Source organism: Phyllostomus discolor, chromosome 7 (assembly GCF_004126475.2).
Source record: "Phyllostomus discolor isolate MPI-MPIP mPhyDis1 chromosome 7, mPhyDis1.pri.v3, whole genome shotgun sequence".
Taxonomy (NCBI): Eukaryota; Metazoa; Chordata; class Mammalia; order Chiroptera; family Phyllostomidae; genus Phyllostomus; species Phyllostomus discolor.
Genome location: NC_040909.2, coordinates 132,552,380 through 132,569,909, shown reverse-complemented (window position 1 = coordinate 132,569,909; position 17,530 = coordinate 132,552,380). Strand labels below are relative to the sequence as shown.

General features: G+C 41.6%; 1 protein-coding gene and 1 non-coding gene across 10 annotated transcripts in view; both read left to right on the top strand.

Moving 5' to 3' along the window:
- Positions 1-17,530, top strand: part of CYRIB (CYFIP related Rac1 interactor B) — a 131,260-nt gene that overhangs the window by 77,976 nt on the left and 35,754 nt on the right. For 6 of the 9 annotated variants that reach the window (XM_028533944.1, XM_028533942.2, XM_028533945.2 and 3 more), the window contains one exon: positions 3,149-3,187. The exons of 2 other annotated variants lie outside the window; for them this stretch is intronic. The gene's annotated coding sequence lies outside the window, so the exon portion shown is untranslated. Of the gene's footprint in view, positions 1-3,148; positions 3,188-3,408; positions 3,428-17,530 lie in introns of those variants that run through there. One more of the 9 variants, XM_036031423.1, reaches the window with a different exon arrangement.
- Positions 7,633-7,698, top strand: LOC114514949. The gene has a single exon (XR_003686166.1). It is a non-coding gene; the product is annotated as a small nucleolar RNA SNORD102 (small nucleolar RNA).

Sequence of the window (17,530 nt, the reverse complement as noted above, 5' to 3'; positions counted from 1 at the left end):
ATGCAGCTGAACCTTCGTCTTTGAGTTAATGGAAGACAGGGTAGCAGGCATGAAGATTTTAGGTACTGAGAGTTTGAGTGGAACATGGGCTATGTAAGAAAGAGGAGTTGCGGAGGAACCCACGGGTTTACCTGAGCAGCTAGAAGGATAGAGGCCCACCCCTGAGACGGGGGAGACTGCAGAGGGATCAGGTTTGAGGGCGAAGATGAGGAGTTCAGTTTTGGGCATGTTAGGTTTGAGGTGTCTAATAAAAATCCTAGTGGAGCCCTGGCCAGTGTGGCTCAGTGGATTGAGCACCAGCCTGCGAACCAAAAGGTCACTGGTTCAATTCCTGGTCGGGGCACATGCCTGTGTTGCAGGCTGGGTCCCCAGAGGGCACACAAGCAGCAACCACACACTAATGTTTCTCTCCCTCTCTTCCTCCTTCCCTTCCCCTCTCTCTAAAAATAAATAAATAAAATCTTTAAAAAAATCTTAGTGGAAACATTGAGCAGTGTGGCATTGGGAGAAATGTGTAGACGGCAAAAAATTTGACACATCGATGACATTTAAATCCATGAGATGACAAGGGGCATGTCAGTGTGCAGGGGTTTGAGAGAAGTGGGGCGGAGATTAGGAAGGACCCTCCAGGGAGATGGGATGAAAAGGGAGTGAGTGTTGTTTCCTGAAGGACAAGTGTCTTGACTTTGTTTCTCCCCAAAGCAGAGCCTGAGGCAGGGACACCCTAGGCAGTTTACTTGGGGACCTGTTAGCAGGAAAGTAAAGCTGGAGAACTGGGGCACGTGGAACTGGAAGGAAGGACAGTCAGTCCAAGGGTGCGTTACTGAGCGACGTGGTCACTCACTTCTCTGAGCAGGTGAGACTTGGTCCTGAGGAAGCGTCAGAAAAGGCAGGGAGAATGCGCCTCTGGGTAGGAAGAGGGGATGTTTATCTACCAGATCCCATCCCCATTGGGCAGGGCTTGCCCACAGGGTTCCTTTGTGCCTCAGGATGGCTGGAGAGTTCCTGCAGGCATCTTACCGCAAAGCCAGGGAGCTGAGAGCAGCCCAGTCGTGCAGCAAAGGGGAGGTGCCTCAGCGCGAGTGGACATGTGCGATGGCCACAGGAGGTGTCCCATTCAGCCCAGCCCACTGGCCCACTCCCTTGTACTCTCCATTAAGCCCCAAGTTATTTAGTCCAGCCTCTTACAAAGCTTTCAAGGTGGTGGCTGGCCACAGTCTTGACATTAGGCTTACAACAGGAGGGTAGTTCTCCTTAGTTCAGTCTTCTACCACTCACTCTAGGTTTCCCATGCCTTCAGCCAGCGCTTCTACAGCTTGAGTTATTTTTTCTGGTAGAGTAACCCAGACCTTCCCCAAGGGATCAGTGCCTGTCGTTGCTTTATCCTTGTTTCGGGACAGTTGCTGCAGCTGCCCATTTGTAGTTACCACCCAGCGTGACAGCCCCAGTTGAATGCTCCAGGTTCTTAATACACTCCGTCCTGTCACTGCTGTTCAGCAGCAGCCGTAAGTCCTCATGGTCGGTAGGGTCAGTTTCAGGGGCCCCCCACGCCCACCATATAGTAACTCCTCCCTTAGCGTGCTCGTCCAAAATAATGAGTTCAGAATGATCAGGTGATGGTTGTTGTTTTCAGAGTTCTTTCTGTGTCTCTCAGAGCACGGAACCCCTTCTCTCCTCCCCCAGAATCAGAATTTCTAATCCAGTGGAGCCCAGGGTTGCCAATCTTACTTCCATCCATTGGTTCCTGGAGCCATGTTCCCGTTTTTTTTTTTTTTTTTTTTTTTTTTTAAAGATTTTATTTATTTATTTTTAGAGAGGGAAGGAAGGGAGGGAGGGAGAGAGAGAGAGAGAGAGAGAGGGAGAGAAACATCAATGTGCAGTTGCTGGGGGTTATGGCCTGCAACCCAGGCATGTACCCTGGCTGGGAATCGAACCTGGGACACTTTGGTTCCCAGCCCGCGCTCAATCCACTGAGCTACACCAGCCAGGTTGTTTTTTTTTTTAATCCTCGCTTAAGGATATATCCATTTGTTTTAGAGAGAGAAGGAAGGAAGAGAGGGAGGGAGGGGCGGGGTGGGGGAAGAGGCAGAGGGAGAGAGAAAGAAAGAAGCATGGATGTGAGAGGCAGACATTGATTGGTTGTCTCAGACTGGGGGTTGAACTTGCAACCTAGGTGTGTGCCCTGACCAGGGATCAAACCCTCAATCTTTGGGTGTGCGGGAGGGTGCTCCAGCTGTCTGAGCCACCCAGCCAGGGCTTGTTTTGTTTTTCTAGTCTGTCAGAGACACAGCACCACACTTCAGCCTTTGGAGGGCAGTGTGACTGTCGTGTCGTTTTAGGAAGGCAGCGCCCCATCCCCTCAAGGTGTTACCAAACACTTTTATTCATAGAAATTGTATGTTTGGTAAATCCAGGACTCGTGGATTATAGAATAAACAATTGGGGAAAGAAATTTTCACATTGGTCAAATGTTTCTTCTCATTCTGTGTGAACTAAGCTGGTTTGCTTTAGTGGCTATAGTTGCTCTTAGTTGGAAATTAGAGTAAACTCATTCTAAAGATTTAATTTTACCTAAAATTGTTTTAGGCCTTGAAATAGTAAAGCCAGTCCTAGAGAGGACTGCGTGGTTCACTCGAGTTTTGCCACATGTGCCTCTGGCGAATAATAAGTTATTGTCATGGAATATAAGGATGTTAACACTTGTAATAAACCTAGTTTTTCTTAATAGTACATTGAAACTGAATGAACTTAAACGGTAATAGAATTTAGCAATGTGCCTCTTTTGATATATTTTAGGCCCTGTTACAAGCATAAAAAAGAATTACTAATTTTCTTCCCTTGTTTCATAAGCTATAATTGTGCACTTTTGTTAGTACACTTATTACTGGTCTTTGAGTGTCTTGAGGGTGACAACTAGGGTGTTTTGTCACCGATTTGTGTTTTCCAGGTGCAACCTAATGCCTTACTCTTAGTAGGTCCTCTGTAGATAGTCGCTGCATTGATCCGAGGAGACGCGTGTATACCTACGCACACAGCATGTGATCTGTGATTGCCCTCACGGACCTTATTGTTAGTTTTAGTCAAATTCAAGTTGTTCTAAAGTATGATAATGTTTTAGACTTTCTCCCTTTTTTCTTTCTTTAAACAGATAGAGGGACGAGGACAGAATCACCAGCACTGGCTGAAGGTAAATATGTCTTTGGGGGAAATGATGATTCAAATACAAATAAAAGTCATGATTTAAATTAAAAACTACATTGGCTAAACCTAATTTAAGGAAAATGTTCTATGCATAATATTTAATTGCTAAAAATATCTTTAGGAAATAATACCCTATATTGTTTAGTTTGTGGCTTAGACTAGGAAGTAGTGGAGAAATGTAAATTAATTAGAACTTTTTTTTTACAGCTTTCTTTCAATAGGAGAGGTATGTGTTGTGTTTGTAAATTACCTTTTAAGTCATTTCAGCTATCACCAGTATAGTTGATCAGAAAAGGTCTAAGCCATAATTCTGGTAGTTTAAAATATTTATTTAATTGGAAGCTTCAAGGGGTGATGGTTTTACATACATTCTTAATAAGAATTCTACCAATTACTGGTTTTGATAATTGTTAAAGAGTCTTAGAAGTAAACAACACAACAAAAAATAGTTACTGTTAAATGGTCCTGAGTACTGAAACGTTAATAGTCCTGTAATTGTAACAAGTTAATGGGTATTTGAAAATGTCATTTTTCTATAGATCCTTTGGTGTTGTTCAAGTGAAGATGATCAGCTTAAATGTCTTGGTGCTCTTCCTAGTCATAAATAGAGATGCTTACATTTCAGACTTGCCTGGCATTCTGTCAGACCTGCTGCGCCTCTTAGCGAGATGCCCTTTGGAACTGTGGGGTCGCCTCACCTGCTCTGTACGTCAGTGCGGGGAGCTCTCGGCCACTTTTGGGGCCATGACCTCTAGTGTTCTGGAGAAGCCTGTGAATCCCTTCTCAGAATAACGATTATAATGATTACTTTATGAAGTAAAAGAGGATTAAACAGGGAACCAGATGTATTGAAAAAGTTAAATATTAAAAATACAAATTTTTGATAATGTATATGCTTCTTACTGAGAATAAACTTTGATGACAGTTCTGTTAAATAACTATAATTTAAAAAATGAGGAGTTCACAGTAATTAATAAAATATGAAAATACCTCTGATTTTTACTGATGACAAGTTCATACTGTGGTTTGTTGCCTCTACTCTTGATTGAAGGAATTGCTAAATTTCACAGTTAGTGAAAAGTTTCCCATCCAGATTCATAGGCACTGAATTCTCTCTCTGGACCCCAGGTTACAGTCGAACTCGGGTTCATGAAGAATCACCTGGGCCTTTCTTTCTTCATCAGATTTGATAGAGAAGTTTCTTTAATGTTCCGTGTAACTAATCTTAAGTAGCACTACACATCTATACCTTAAAAAATATCCTAATGGTGTAGGCTAGAAGTTTTTGAAATAGCTGTGAAAAAACTTCTGATTGATGGTTAATAATCATGAAACAAGATTCTGCAGAAAATGGTGTAGAAGATAAGTGTTAAACCTTGGAGTTTGCTGCCTTGGAAGAACTCGCATTCTAGTTCAAGGAACGCGAACTACACAAGTAAAAGATAAAATAGTTCAAAATTCCAACAGTTTAACAAGAGAAATGTCATAATTAATTGCCGCAGGAAGGATGCAGATAGTAAGTGCTCTGATGCTGTGGAAACACACAGACAAGGTCAAGACTGGTAAAACTGTCCAGTGTTTCTCAGCTGCTTCGGCAGGGACTGTACAATGACAGTGTGCCAGCCTCGTTAGGAAGAGCCCGGAGTGGTGTCACTCAATTTGAAGGTTTGCTCAGCACCTTGCCGCTGACTGCAAATAAAGGGCAGGCCAGATCTATTGAAATTCGGTTGGCAGCCAAAACAGCACTAATACTCCTTTTGAAGGGAACACGACACAATAGGTATCCGACTTGGGGGATTTTTGGTTCTATCAATATGAGCTGACCCTGATGCCATATCTTAAAGACGTTCTCAAAAGCTGCACTGCCCAGGTCATCAGCTTAAGCTCCACTAAAAAACAACAACCCAAAAAACTAATTTGCTGCTTTTGGCCAAGTCACCAAATTTCTGTAGTTCTCAGTCCCTTAAAAAAAATTAAAACTAGAGAATTGAGCTACGTAATTTCAAGTCATTTCACGAACCCTATATTCTAGGCTCAGATTTTCTGTCCTTTCTCATTTCTGTCACTTCCTTCCTTGCAACTTCAGACATATGCTGAAAATATTCCAAGTAGTTAAATCAGTTGAACTTTGGTTTAAATAAATATTGTCCTTGTATATGCTATGCAGTACTTTAAAAGCTATAATTATTAGACAACATACTTAGTTTAGAAAACTACGTGATATATACATTCTGCATTTGTCTTACTTAATGGTTTGAAAAATCCATTTAAAATTAATGTGCTCCACTATAAGAAAAGAATGGAATGCCTCCTATTTGTTGTTAGTCAGTTTTTTTGGAGGGTGGTAAATCAGCTTTGACAGTGTTATTTAGTGAAAGGCATCAGGCCTTGTCATTTGAAAGTAGTCATGGAGTATGCCTTTTAAATTTACTCAGGGAATCTGTCTCCATTGTCCAACTAGTATTTTTTAAAGTGTTGCAATGGAAACACATTCAGTTATAATTACTACCTCCTCTACAAGATCAAAATGTGATGTCCTCTGTTGGAGTCTTTTTAGCACTATATGAGATACTGATTTATAAATGTGGAATTATTCAAGTACCTGTCTTAAAAACTACGTGATTACCAAGAAGAGAATATTTATATTTTGCTGTTATATACTGCTTATGATGAGCCTAAAGGAGTTATATTTAATAGAATGATTTTAATTGAAGTTCAGGAACAAGGGAAACATTTGACAGTGACCTCCTGTAATTTCACTGTGTAAATTCTTGAGTGTGCCAGGCTCAGACAGAAAGATCTGACAAATGGTAGGGAAATATTTAAAGATCCCTTCCTCCTCCCCCCCCCTTCCCCCTCGCTTTCTCTCTCTTTCTCTCTTTCTCTCTTTCTTTCTTTCTTTCTTTCTTTCTTTCTTTCTTTCTTTCTTTCTTTCTTTCTTTCTTTCTTTCTCTCTCTCTCTCTCTCTCTCTCTCTCTCTTTTTCTTTCTCTCTTTCTTTCTTTCTCTCTTTTTCTTTCTCTTTCTTTCTTTCTTTCTTTCTTTCTCTTTCCCTCTCTCTTTCTTAATTTTTATTAATTGATTTTAAGAGAAAGAGAGAAACTTTGATTTGTTGTTCCACTTATGCATGCATTCATTGGTTGCTTCTTGTGTGTGTCCTGACCAAAGATTGAACCTGCAACCTTGGTGTATTGGGACGGCCCTCTAACCCAGTGGTCCCTCCAACATTTTGGCACCAGGGACCATTTTTGTGGAGGTTTCATGGAAGACAGTTTTTCCACAGACAGAGTGGGATTGGGGGAGGATGATGGAGGTCAGGTGGTAATGCACTGGGGGGTGGGTGAGGCTGGGGGGCGTGGAGTTCAGGTGGGTATGTGAGCAATGGGGAACGGGAGGAAGTTAGCCGCCAGCCACCACCTGGGGTTTGGGGAGCCCTGCTCTAACCAGCTGAGCTGTCTGGCCGGGGCAGGACGTTTCTTAGTGTACTACCTGTCATCTTTTCCTAGTCTCCATGTTATATTTTCTCTTATAATCTTACTCCTACTTCAGACATTTTAATACTAGAATTAATTTCTTTCAGAAACAACTGAAATTTTTGAAACTTTTTGGATGAATTATGTGTACTTTCATTTATGACTAGGAAGCAATATGCAAAATGGTCAGGAGAACTGCTGGAACACAGATTTGCCTGAGTGAGACTTCCAGCCGCACTGTACAGCAAGTTATTTAACCCTTCTGACCTTCGGGAGCTCGGAAGTAAAATGAGGATTGTCATGCTAACCAACCTCATAAAATGGTTGAGGATTTTACAGGATAACACTGTACCTGCACTGCTTAGCATAGTACTTGGCACACAGTAAGATCTCATGTGTTGACTTTCACTTTTCTCTAGTACTTAACAGCATCCAAGGCCCTCGTGAGTGCTTTGGACACAAAGGTGGAGTTCTTGTCATATTCAAAGAAAAATGGTTCTGTTGCCCTTACTTCCTTAGTCTATGTTTAAGAAGGTCCTTATGGTGAGTATTTCCTAAATAACTCCTTCTAAACATTATTCTCTTTCAGAAGCTAAATCCCCATAATTACTAGACAGGAGATACCTTGTTTGTAATTTTTTTTGCGTATGTGAGTATATATATATATATTGTCTGTTAGATACCTTTCTTTGGACTTCAGTTTAACGTGTAGTAAGACATTTCAGTTACTTAATGGGTTGTCAGGTGGCTCAGGGATCGTTTTGTTTGGTTCCAGGAGGCCAGAGAGAGCTGGGGTCAGTGAGGAGAAATTAGTAAGTCAGTGAATTTCAGCTTAATACAAGTTTTATGTGATTCTTGAGGGCAAGATTCATGTTGGATTAATTGTGCATCATTTGATCATTGGCTGAAGTTTCTAGAAATTGACTAAAGTCTAAAATTTAAATCATTTGAAAATAGAGTGCTTAATGACTCTTTCTGATTGCCTAAAGCAATGTGAAAAATGCATTTCACTGGCTCTGAAAGCTCTCGAGAAAAATAGAAGAAAATATAGTGACTTCTTGGGTATAGCCATGAAGAATAAAGCATTAAAGTACAGGCTAGTTGGCTCCTTGTCATGGGTATCGTAGAATAAATTCATTCTAAGGTCAGATGGTCAAGCTTCAGTCTTTCATTCTAACACGTGTCTTAGTCAGTTTGAGCCACTGTGACAAAGTACCATAAACTCAGGTGGCTTACAAACAACAGAAATTTATTTCTCACAGTTCTGGTGGCTGGAATTTCCAAGGTCAGGGTGCCAGCGTGGTTGGGTCCTGGTGAGGGCCCACCACTGCCTTGCTGTGTCCTCCCATGGTAGAGGTTTTCGGGGAGCCCTCTGGGGTCTCTTTGATAAGGACACTAACCTGGTTCATGAGGGCTCCACCTTCATGACTTAGTTATTACCTCCCAAAGGCTGTTTGGGTATTATGATTTCCACACGTGAATTTTGAGGGGGCATGACATTCATAGCTGCCTGGATAGTCCTTTCCTGGTCTGAAATTTTCTTTTTCTTTGATAATTGGATGTAAGGTCATTCTGCTTGATGTCTTCCACTCCTCATAGAGACTGTTTCCCATTAATGTTAAGAAGGGACCCCAATCAATCAGAAAAGTAGGGAATATCTTACTTGAGAGAATACTTTACCTTTTAACTCAAATTATGAGAGAAACAAAGGAGAAAGAAGGGGCTTAGAAACCTCTTGACTGTGTCAGTCAGAGGACGATAATGAGGATTGATGCTCGTTCCTGTATGACGGATCCTGGCAGATTTCCTTGAGTGTATCATTTATACAGATTGAAAAGCACAATGGAGTACTGTTTCTGTATGAATACATACCTTTGTAGTAAAAAACTAAGTATGTTTGAAAAGGAAGCATGCTTTAAGTTCTGGTTACCTTAGGAGATCGGGGGAGAAGGGGGAAGGAAAGTTGGTTGGGGAGGTTGGGATGGTTAACTACACAAAGATATAGGGAAGCATCTGAAGCAAATAAAGCAGAATGTCCCTGCTTTAATCGGGGTGGTAGAATATGATTTTTCATGTTTGAATTGTTTCCTAATTTAAAGAAAACAGGCCAGAATCAGCCTGATTGGGAAGCCTTTGGCTAAGTGTTCCCTTTTCTATGTGTTCTTAGCGTTGTGTGCATGCTTCTGTTGGAAAGAAAGCCACACTGTCTTGTGCAGTCTCTTCCACCCTCGGGATTTTTCAGTGCCAGATACTCAGTGTCTGTCACGGAGATTGGCAGGCAGGGGCTAAGGAAAGGTGGCGTGACTTAAAACAGCAGCCACCACCGCCGGGCACTGTAATCACTGGATATAGAAGCATTCAACGTTTTACATGATGGTAAGGCTTTTATTTATTAGATCATTCATGCATCGTCGTCATATGAGTGTTAGAGTTCAAGTACCTGCATTCCAGCCTGTTGTTTTTGTTGGGCATTTTTGGGTGAGTCACATATTCTTTGAGCAACAGTGGCTTCACATTTAAAATTTTTTTTTCAAATTCTTGATACATACAAAAGAATGTATGTACCTTTATTTGTAAATGTAAAAACCTAAAAAAAAGACTCCCACGAATCCACCAGTAGTTGAGGAACTAGAATATTACCCAGACCTTTGACGTTGCGCAGTACTACGGCCTTCTCTCTCCAGAAATAAGCACTGGCTTAAATTTTGTGTTTATCATTCCCTTGCATTTCAGTATATGTAGTTTACCAAATATGTGTATATGTAATTTTTTCATGGATTTCAAAATAGTGGGAAATTTTAAGAAAGTGAATTCAGAATACTGTTTTTAATTTAATGATCCTACTTTTTCAAGAGAAACCTTCATAATAAATTCTTATAAAATAGGTAATTTTGAGTTTTGCCTGTTTCATATTTTCATCATACATCATCCTGTGCACTTGTGGATCACTTACCTTGGAACTTGGTGCTCGCCCTTCTCATACCCTGCGTCTGCGCCCGCTGGGAGAGACGTAGCAGGGAACGTTTCTTGGCTTTCTGGCTCTAAATTTGTGGCCGAGGCAGTAATTTGCGTTGGTGGTTTAATTTTAAGGGCTGGAGGCATGGAAGAGTATTTGTGCTAGTAATCTCTGAATCAACGTCTGGGATGTTGTGACAATTCAATGTAATATAATACTATTTTATTACGGCTTACTTCCATTTATGGGGCAGTATTGATCTAATTTGTTATATTTATTGCATGGTCAGGCATTCTAGTAGGTCTTTTATTTAAATAGCTTAAATAAGATTTTTCATTGTAAAATACTAAATCTAAGTATATCCACTAGATGTCAGCATTAGTAAAGACGCACGTAACATGTAAAATCATTGTCAGAAGCAATGTGAGAGACTTGGTCTAACAAGTAACTGACGTGTGTGAAGTCGCTTATTTTGTGCTAGAGTCAAGACTAGAAATCAGGTCTCCCAGTTTCCATTCCATCGTGCATTTATGTCACATTTCTTTAAGGCACGTAACTTAATGCCATGTAAGTATGAGACTAATAATATATGTTATCTTGACATGTGGTAGGGAGTCATGGGGAGATTTTAGTACTACTATAAGGGTGCCGTAGCTGGGCACCCTGTGATAACTGACTCCTGCTTCTCTTAGTTTACATTTTGCCAAGGAAGGAGAAGCAAAGATTCACTCTATTAGTAGCTACACCAGTACCAGGTGATGATAGATTAGGTGGTATTGGTAAGGTTAAAGATTAAGCTATTCTCTAGAACATCCTCTGTATCAGTCAGATTTCAACCAGGAGAGGACAGACCTTGCTAGGGGTTTTAAATTGGGGATTTAACGTGTGAATTTACTTACATACTGTTGGAAGCCCAGAGGTCAGGAGATGGGGCTGTAGGCTCCAACCCTCTAATCATGCCTTGTCTTTCTTTAAGGAGCTTTTGTCTTAAAGCTATTTAGGGGCCTGCCAAGAGTCACCTCATTAAAACAAAAGAGGCTCTTGTCACCCAGGAAATTCCAGGGGATTAGGAACTCTGTTAGGAACTGGGGATAAAGACCAAATATATTTTGCTTAGCCTAATATTCTCACAATGCGATATTGCTAGTCATGTATCGTAGAAATGTGCACTTGATACCTGTATGACCCTGTTGGCCAGTGACACCCCAATAAACTTAATTAAAAGAGAAAAATAAATACATTGGAAAAAACAAATATATATTTCCTTTTTTTAAATCACTTGTGATAATTTAGACATTAATGGTAACCACAGGAAGCAAGTATCACTTGTAAAGTTGGGGAAACAACAGGGAAGCGGAAGGGTAGGCGGATTCTAGGCGGATTCTAGGCGGATTCTAGGAGCTCAAGAAAGAGCCCCTGCCGTAGGCAGCGGAGACCCCTGAGGCGGGGGCGGGGGCACCGCAGCGCTGCTCCAGGTGCCCGCACTGGGAGCCAGGGCCGGCAGCAGAGCCTGTCTTTGCTGGCAGGACTGGAAAACTCGAGAGAGGGTCCTTCTCCCCTCTCTCCATCCAGTCTGCGGTCAGTCTCTCCCGCTGATGGGGCCTAATGGGAAGTCGGCTGACAAAGCCCAGGAAATAGGCTTTGCGGTTCTTCGTCCCACCATCCCAAAGCAGAGGGATAGGCTTGGGCATGAGGGTTCACCTCGACTGGGCAGCATTTATTTATCCATGTCGGTTTAAGTACAGCGATATTTTCATGCTTCCTCTCAAAGAGTTCTGGTCCTTGGATAGCTCGTGCTCAAATTGCCTCGGGATACGGGTGGGAGAAAAAAACCCCTCTGGATATAGAATCCCGGGGGGATGTTAAGTGTACTCATTTTATTAAGAGCAGAGCCTGGGTGCTTAGGTTCTACTTAGGCACTTTCACCACACAGATCAGAAAACAGGGAAGAGCAAGGGAAGAAGCGAAGTCTCAGTGATGCCACTTAATGAACAAATAGTTGTTGCCCATTGTTATTGTGCTAGAACAAAAGATACTATTTCGCAACTCCTCTTGTTGGGGGGAGGGGGAGAAAGAGAAGTGAAGTAAGTGCGGTGTGGGAAGGAGGCTCGGGTGCAACTGGTGTCCGCAGTGCCCTCAGTAGCCTAACGTCGGGGAACCGCTGCAGACGCTTGCCTTGGCTGCTTCTCTCCGTCACTCTGGCACTCACCTGTTGGTGGTTTTCAGCGTCTCACAGAAAGTTAGTCCATTCAGGACCGTCAGCTGCCATGTCCCTAATGTGAGTTGTAGCCTTATCGGAAGCTTGGAAGGAATTATGATTATGCCTCTCCTTTAAATTATTTTGTGCCCAACTGACCCTTCAAATAGAAGAGGTGCCGCTGGATCCCACCTATTTACAGTTATTAAGGTAATTCAGTAGGTGTGTATTGGATATTCACTCTGCACTATGTTGAGGAATTATTTTGTGTGCTTGTATCAGAGGTACAACAAGTACATATTTGGCCAATTAAGTCAACACTTAACTAAAGCCAAAGCTGAATATCAGCATAAGATAAACTTTTTAGATACATTAAAAAACCTGAAAATTTATGAAAATTGAATGATTATAATGTTAGTAGTTTTAGTAGTCATATTTTGAAAGTTTGACATTGAACATTTTTTATTCTTATACTATTCATCATCAGCTGCCAGGTTGCTTCCAGAGTCACTCCGCCATTCATTTACAGTATCAAATGGTGACGTTGCAGTTTCCTAGACGTAGTTCTGCAAAACAGACTTTGTGCGGTGCTTGAGGAAGGTGGGACCTGGATATTTCCGGAAGCAGATGTGCTAAGAGAGATTGTTGATATCAGTTGAAAATTTTTGAGGTTTCTGCTATTTTAGCTTGTACTTGCTGCTTTCTGCAATCACTTGAGCTCTAGAGGTGTGGAATTGGAGCCATGCGAGTGGCTTTCAGGATAACAAAACCTCGTGAATTTCTACCTGCCTTTCAACCTTGCACTCACCTCATTGCATTATCTGCTGTGTAGTCAGTGATTAGAAGGACCTTTTCAGCAGGTGCCACAAAATATTTCAGTAATTACCCAATATCTTCAGCAGCTGCCAGCAAGTGAATTAGGTTGTCTGAAAGAACCATTGCTTATTAGTAATATTTTTTGTGTCGGTGTTGTTATCTTCAGAGTACAATGTTAATACTTTTTTATATGAAGACAGGTTTTTTAACATGCAGTACCTGCTTGGTTGAGTATATGACAAAGCAGTCCCAGAATTGCTTGTATATCTCTGGTAATTTGTCTTTGGAAGGAGAATTATGAAAGCGATTCACTATGTTTTTGCTCATGCGATTGTATTTTGTTATATTATGTTGTATTATAGTTTCTGAAAACACAACTGAAGGGAATGAACAAAATTTAAGCTTGTAATTTCTCAGTCACTCCTGGCCTTTACCATGTATGTTCCACTGTCTGTGGAAATTGCATCATATTCTTCATTACCGATTTCCCATTCTGTTAATATTTCTTCAGTTTCATAAGTACATGTGGTATGAGAACCAGTCATTTCTTGGTAGACAAGTAAAGCAGAAGCATAGTTGAATTTCACATTAACCCAGCATATTGTCAGTTTTAAAGACTCCCTTTTGTTTTTACAGGGGTGAAAATCTAATTAAGATAAAGAAATAGCATATTCGACATGAAGTAATATTTTTATGCACAACAATATAATTTAGGAACATTTTACAGTAACATACTTTCTAGGGCACTTTTTTGCCAAGGATCCTGAGCTTGCATCGGGCACATTTCATTTTCTTCCCTGGGAATGGGTGGCCGTTCCCAGCGATCCTCTTGGCGGGTTTCTCCCACATCCACACGTGCTTAGCCACCACGAACGGAAGGTGTGGAATTGTGTTCTTAGGAAATCTGTGGTTTTGAATTTTATTAGAGAGAACAAAGCATGTTTTCAGCGGCTCCTTTTTCTAATACCTCATCATACTGCCTTGCATTCTTTATCCGGTTATCCGTGTTGAGGATGATAATGGACGTTGACTTGATTTTGGAGTTTGTCCTCCTTGTAGAATTTTGAGGGGGCAGAATTGACATGCTTCTTTTTAATTCTTTTTCAAAAGATGTGAAAAAACTCAGAATTTTTCTGGAGGAAATTAAATGAAATTCAATACCAGTTTTAAAGTTTATTTTGTCCAATGTTACGAATGCCATTCAGTCTTACGAAATCAGAAGTGGGACACAGGCTAGTTTCCATTCTTATTTGTGTTTTGGAGCCCATTTATGGCCACAGAAAGATGCTATGTTCTTCCTGTGGCCAACTGTGGACTTGCATGATACTCATATTATCTGTTAGTTTATTTCCATAATATTTAACATTTTAAAAATTCTTAGTAGTTGTACATAAAGTTTATGGCTTTTGCTCAAAGAGAGGGAGACTGACTTTATCGATGCGATTGGAAAGGCAGCGACTTCTTCCTCAATTCTAACGCCTTAATTTTCAATTCAGTTCAAAGTTTTCAGTTGTCAATATTTATTCTGGTCTTTCCTCTCCCCTCTTTGGAACACACTGTGTGTATGTTTAATCATGAGTTATTTAATAAACATTGGTAACTACCTACAGTGTCCCAGGCATTGTTCTAGGACTCAGGGATGGAGTAGTATCTCAAACAAAGACCCTGCCTGCCTGAAGTTTACCAGCAGTGGAAGACAGATAATCAAAAGAGTGATAACGATCAGTTTGAGAAGGCGATAGAGAGGGTAGGGGAGAGATGGACGGATTGGTCCTGGAAGCCCTCTCTGAGGTGGCCTCACTAACCAGTGCCTGAATTCAAGTAGCTTGCCGTTTGATGATCTGTGGACAGAGCGTTCCAGCCCAGGAGGAGATGTTTCTTTTTCTTTCTTTTATTGGTAAAAAATGTTGTGAAGTCATTTCTTGTGTGTGAGGATAGGGAGATTGTCGGAGGTTAGAGGAGATTTTTTTTTAAAAGCCTTCTGGAATGGTCATGTGGCAGAGGGGGGAGAGTACATTCACTGGAGGTATGTAGCAGAATTACTAGGCAAAACAGGATGTGCATTTAAAGTAGTGATTCTTAGGGGTGGGGGCAGTTTTGCCCCATAGGGAATCTCTAACATGGAAATGTTACTGGTAGCCATAGTTGGGCGCTAGGTAGAAGCCTGGGGTGCTGTTAAAACTCTTGCAATGCATTGGACAGACCCCACAAAAGGGAACTATATGGTTCAAATGTTCATTTTGCCAAGTTTAACAAACCCCCATTTACGGTGAAGTGAGTCAGTGTGTTGATGAGTTTCTCTTCTTTCTCATCCCCCACTCGGAAATATTTGTTGAGTTTCTGCTTGTGGAGAAAACTGACACCAGACAAACAGAGTGATTGAGTGTGTGTTCTGCATGCTGAAGGAGGAAGTTGGGGTGCAGGAGGCCGTGGGGCCAGGGTGCGGCTGCTGTCGATCAGGTTGGCAGACCTTCCGTCCTCACAGGAGCGGGGCATCTGAGACGAGCCCCGAGGGACGGAAAGAAGCCATCCTTGGAACCGGCACTCCAGGCAGAGGACACAGCGTTCCAAGACCCTAGAGTGTAAAAGAATCAAGGAAGTAAATGTATCTTAAAGGAATTTTCTAGAAAGAGAGAAGAAATAGTATATTAACTGTAGTGTATCGTTGTGTTTCTTTTGGTTTCTATGTTAATTAAGGAAGCTTCAAATGCTTTGTGGGGAAGTGGTCTAATGTAGTTAGTTATTAAGTGCTGTTCGTGAGCTCGGACACACACTCCACAGCCCCGGCCAGGAGGAGTGTTTTCCTTTCCGGGTAAGTAGTCGGCTGGGAAACACACTTGGAACATAGGAGCTCATCGTCACGACACTCCACCGTAAATATTACCCTGGAAGTAAACCATATTTAGTTTCTGTGCATTAAATTTCCTTTTAGATTACTTGAGAAATACAGTGTTTAGTTTGAATCCAAAGATTACAATAAAAAGTAAATTTGAAAGAAAATTCCTCAACTTTTCCTCCTAATTAAAATGATAAGACTTGCAGTTTTCTTTCTGAAATATATTTACCATTTACTTTGAAATAGTGTCTCCAAAATAAATCAATAGTATTTTGGACCAAGTTGTATATGATCTGAAAGATCTTTTATATATTTTATTATCCTTTTTATCAGATTTATTTGTTCCTTTGAAACTTAGAAGTCTTATTAGTCAGAAATCTTTTAGATGCAAGTGACCAAAGCCCAACTCAGCTAAACAGGCAGAGGGGAAATGGATTGAAAGAAACTAGGGTGTTAAAACCAGAAGAAAATCTAGCTACTAAACTGACGGAAGTGGCAAGTGGAACTTGGGACCAAATGGAATCCGCAAGCAGTGACTCTAGGACACTTTCTGTGACCCTGCACTGCAAGTTGGCTTCGTTTTCTTGTGACAGACTGGCTTCTTGTGGCAGGAAGTGAGGCTGCCACACCCTCTGAAACCTCACATTCCACAGGTTCCGCTGCCGGGCTGCCGGGGGCTGGGCCTTTGGTCAGTCAGGCTCTGCCTGCAACCGCCATAGCAGCAGCAGCACAGAGATGGCAAGGCACGGTGCTAAAGTTAGCCATTTACGAGCTCCTGAACCCTCTGCAGTGGGTGTTTATGACTGTGCATTTTAAGGATGAGCATACAGCGGGATGGAGAAGTCAGGAATCTTGACTCAAGTCTCAAAGCTGAAAGTGGCGTAGTTAGGGTTTGAGCCCCAGGCACTCTGGTACCTACCACAACCGACAGTCAGCCGCTGTGTCGTATTCACTGAAGTCAGCCACACCGAGGGGATGGGAGGTTTTGTTTTGTTTTGTTTTGTTTTTGGCTGAAGATTTAAACAATGCAAGACAGATATGGTTTTAATTTTTTTGTTTGTCCTTACAAGAAAAGATATGACAACTAATAATATAATGAGCTGTTTCCAAATCTTTGAAAAATTCCACGAGCTTTTGTTCAGAGACACACGGGGTATGGGTTGCCTGCAGAGCATCTTGCCTGCGTGCTGTGTGGCGGAGGGACTTACTGCATTGGACTGCTGTTGCACTATATCCGTGGTTCTCAACCAGGGTGATTTTGCCTCCCAGGGGCATTTGGTAATATCTGTAGTCATTTTTAGTTGTCACAGCCTGTGTGGTTAATAGTGCTGAGGCTGAGAAACCTGTACAGTATAAACTGGGCCATTTTCAAACTAAGAGTCTGTATTTGTACCACAGAGGTTAAAAAATGCTACATCTTTGAGCACTTACGGAGAGTGCACCAGGACGGAGTGTGAAGCAGGGTGAGGGGTGTGGGGTCGCATTAGGCCCGGCCACCTTGGAAAAAGGACTAAATAGGGGACGACGCTTGCAGGAGGGGATGTAGGAAAGTGGAGCTGGCAGACGTGGCTGGTTTCCCTGTTCCCCTGAGGATCAACCATGTGCGCACAAGTGAAAAGCTAAGGAAACCGATCTCTGCCTTCCTCCTCCCTCCTGTAGCTGCTGATGGCCTCATAGGACTGATTCCAGGACAGCATTTCCGCAGTGTTCTTGACAAAAATGGGCTAAAAACGGGCTTTGTGATATACTGTGATTCACAACATTGCAATTAATCGATAGTTTGAAAACTGGTTTGTATGAAAAGAAATAGAGCCTAAATACCACATAATCCTTTCAGATAGTTACTTTGATTATGTGTGTTTTATCCTTTCAGATAGTTACTACGACTATGTGTGTTTTACTGATACAGAAAACAAGTCCCAGAGTGGTTAACTAGCCTTCTCAAGGTCAAACAGCTAGGAAAGCTAGAGTTGGAATTCTGGTTTGGTTCCATGGACTAATAAACTCTTGCCACCAAATGGTATGCTGCCTTGCTCCCTTTTAAAACAGTTA